Below are 4,243 nucleotides of genomic sequence, written 5' to 3'. Positions count from 1 at the left end.
AATTGACCAGGCTGATTGTTGCTTAGAAATACTATCTGATTTGAGAGATTACTACAATAGATTGTTTGATATTGTTTGATGTAATATTGACTATATAGATTACCCTAAATTGTTCATTTAATTAATTCAATCAACGTACTATTTTACCAATATTACCATGCCAAAAAGAAAATCCTACCTCAAACCACAACCCAATGAGAAGACAATCCCCACCAATGAACTACAAGACTCCTGCACCAATGAACCTCAAGACTCCTGCACATGCCTTAAATGCTGCAAAAATCTAATAGATAATAAATACTCCATCAAATGTTCTCTGTGTAAAAATACACCCACCATGACTGCTTGGGATTACCTGAGCAAATGATTCGATACCTAGAATCATCCAATGAGTTTCCATATTTCTGCAAATTATGCTTATCCAAACTAGATCTGTCTAAAAGAGATGATACCGCCGAAACCATCAAAACATCCCCAAACATTGAAACCATTGAAACATCCTCAACCATCGAAACCATTAAAACATCCTCAACACCATATTAGCATCCCTGGACGCCGTAAAAGAAAGAATAACTAACCTTGAAAAAAAAGACACAACACAAAAACCTGAACATCAAATAGCCACAAACCACATCTCCACCCAACAACCACAATCCAATCCAAAACCCAATCCACAAATAAACGCAACCCAGACAAATATTGATATCCCAATCCTCATCAGAGAAGCTGTTGAGCGTGAACGGAAACGTCCAAACGCCATCTTATTTGGACTAGAAGACAGCATTGTCAATGATGACATCACAACTGTCCGAAACATCATCAGAGATTACCAAGCATCAACCATCTCCGGCGATGAAATACTTGACATTTCCGCATTGACCGAGAGCTTAAAAATAGAGACGGCTCTGTGGCCCCACGCTTGTGCAGGATCATTTGCAAAAATGAATCAAGCAAACGTAAACTCATTTACACTATAAACTCACTCGCCAAAACCAACACCAACCACAAAAACCTCCGTTGCCGCCTGACTTAACCATACAGCAACGTGCCCGCTCCCGTGCACTCCGCATCGAACTCAAAACCCGTCTAGACAATGGAGAGAAGGACCTGTACATTGACTACCATGCTGACTGCATCAAAAGTAAGACACGCAACCCAATACCCAACTTTTACCCTCAACCACTACCCTACCTCAACCACCTACCACCACCCACCGTCACCCAAAACTACCCACCACCCACCATCACCCAAGACTAGACACACGACCCCCAACTACCTCAATCCCAACTGCTGCCGGACTTAAATGCAAACTACTCAATGCAAGAAGCCTCGTGAATAAAATACCTGAATTTCTCATCCTCTTAAATATGGCTAACTTTGACATTATATTTGTCTGTGAAACATGGCTCAATGCATCTCTCCCGACTCCATTACCACAGTAAGAGACTATCATGTTTACCGATCAGATCGTGAAAATCGTCGAGGAGGTGGTGTTGCTATATTCTACAAAAATCCTTACATCTAAAAATATCCAAGTTACCCAGGAGCTTGCCCTTCCTGAAACCATCATCTGTGAACTATCCTTAAATATCACAATTCGATTCTTACTATGTTACAGAGCACCTGATTATGACATCGAACATATAAACAAGCTAAATACACTACTAACATGGGCTACATCCTGCCCATACCCTTTTATCTTTCTTGGAGATTTCAATCTACCTCATATTGACTGGACCCTAAATAATTGTACAACTGAAATCATACACACAACCTTCTTCAATGCTATTACAAATCTAGGTCTTGAACAACTAGTAACCAACAACACTAGACTGAACAACTGCCTCGATCTCATCTTCTGCAATAGTTTGAATTTAATTTACCGAATACAAACCAAAGAACCCTTTTCCAGTAGTGATCACAATATGATTGACTTTTGCCTCAACATACGCCCACGCAAAAATCACCACAACGATGTCATCCCTAGTTGTAACTTCAAAAAGGCAATTATGATCTTATAGATAACCATCTCTCATCCTCGATTGGCAATCTCTATTCACTGGATGCAATACTGTTGAAGATCATTACAACATATTTTTACTTGAAGTCAAAAGAGTCATCAAACTATATGTTCCAACAACAACTCCAAAAACAAAACAAAAAGCAGATTACCCATATCAATAAGGAAACTTCAATCCAAAAAGAGATCACTCTGGCGGAAAAACAAATCTGGTCACGTTGCTAATTTCAAAAACCGATATAAAAATTTATGCCACCAGATAAAGACCGAATGCACCAATTACCACATTAAACAAGAGGAAAACCTTCTAAGCACCAATTCCACCCGTGCTTTTTACAATTTTGTAAACAACAAACTAAAAGACTCAAGGTCCATCCCTCCCTTGATAGGACCTGATGGTAAAGACTGCAGCGACGACACCATTAAAGCCAACATCTTTAACACATTCTTCGGCTCAGTGTTTGTAAACAGTAATGGATCATGCCCAATGTTTCCTAGCCGTACCACAGACAACAATAATGATCTAATACATATCGATTTTACAGTAGACAACGTTGAAAAAGCACTACGCAACCTAAAACCATCTCTATCTATTGGACCGGATGGAATATGTGCCTACTTCTTAAGAAAACTATCCGCTGCCATAGCCAAACCTCTAAGCATAATCTTTGAAAGATCTTTCAGAACCAGCTCCTTGCCCAACCTATGGTTACAAGCCACAGTCATTCCCATCTTCAAAAAGGGAGACCCAAGCCTAGTTGAAAATTACAGACCAATCTCCTTATGCTGCGTCACCTGTAAAGTCATGGAATCAATTATTAACCAATCCATCATCCTCCATTTAGAGACAAACAACCTACTCTCCAATAAACAATTTGGTTTCAGAAAAAACTATCCTGTAATCTGCAACTCTTACACTGCAAAAACATATGGACTACTCAACTCGACCAGGGCAAAGCAATAGACGCAATCTACATAGACTTCTGCAAAGCCTTTGATTCAGTGGTACACGACAAACTACTCCTAAAAATAAAATCTTATGGTATCTCTGGACAACTGAATAACTGGATAGAAGCATTCCTGTCAAACAGACAACAAATGGTCAAAATTGGAAACGCCCTATCAAATCCAGTACCTGTCAATAGTGGTGTTCCCCAAGGCAGTGTTCTAGGACCAACTCTCTTCATAATCTACATAAACGACCTTTGTGATCATATCAAGAGCAATTGCGCTTCTTCGCTGATGATGTAAAGCTGTTCAATACCACAGACAATACTACTACCCTTCAAAAAGATCTAGACTATGTATCTGAATGGTCTAACATATGGCAACTCCAAATCTCAACAAATAAATGCTCTGTCTTACATATTGGTAAAAAAAATCAGAAAATAAAATACAAGCTGAATAGTCAAGATCTTGTTGATGACCCAAGCTCTGTAAAGGACCTGGGAATACTCACCTCTAATGATCTAAGTGCTAGAGCTCACTGCAACTACATAGCCAAAAAGGCATTAAGAGTTGTTAACCTAATCCTACGTTGCTTTTTCTCTGGTAATATCTCACTACTAACCAGAGCATACAAAACATTTGCTAGACCAATACTCGAATACAGTTCATCAGTCTGGAATCCTTATCACGTATGTGATATTAACACAATTGAGAAAGTCCAGAAGTATTTCACAAGAAGAGTTCTCCACTCTTCTACCCGTTATAGAATACCTTACGCCACCAGACTCGAAATTCTAAAACTAGAAAACCTCGAATTACGCCGTCTTCGGTCCGACTTAAGCATGGTATATAAAATCATACATTGCAATGTCCTACCTGTCAATGAATACTTCAGCTTTAACCATAACAACACAAGAGCACACAACAGATACAAACTCAAAGTAAACCGCACCAAACTTGATTGCAGGAAATACGACTTCAGCAATAGAGTGGTCAATGTCTGGAATACTCTACCCGACTCTGTAGTCTCTTCCCCAAACCCCAAAAAACTTTAACCTTAGACTGTCTACTATTGACCTCACCCCTTTCCTATGAGGTCTGTAGGGGCGTGCATAAGCGCACCAACGTGCCTACCGTCCCTGTCCTATTGTTTCTCTTATTCTTTTATTTTTCTTATATGTACCCATTTCATATATTCACAACTATGTATACACTTGTACTTATTATCTTGTAAACAATTGACAAATCAAATAAATAAATAAAATAAACATCTTA

This window comes from Notechis scutatus, chromosome 2 (assembly GCF_049901735.1).
Source record: "Notechis scutatus isolate UNSWTSFEM ecotype Mainland chromosome 2, rNotScu1.2, whole genome shotgun sequence".
Lineage (NCBI taxonomy): Eukaryota > Metazoa > Chordata > Lepidosauria > Squamata > Elapidae > Notechis > Notechis scutatus.
Note: the sequence above shows the minus strand (reverse complement) of the source record.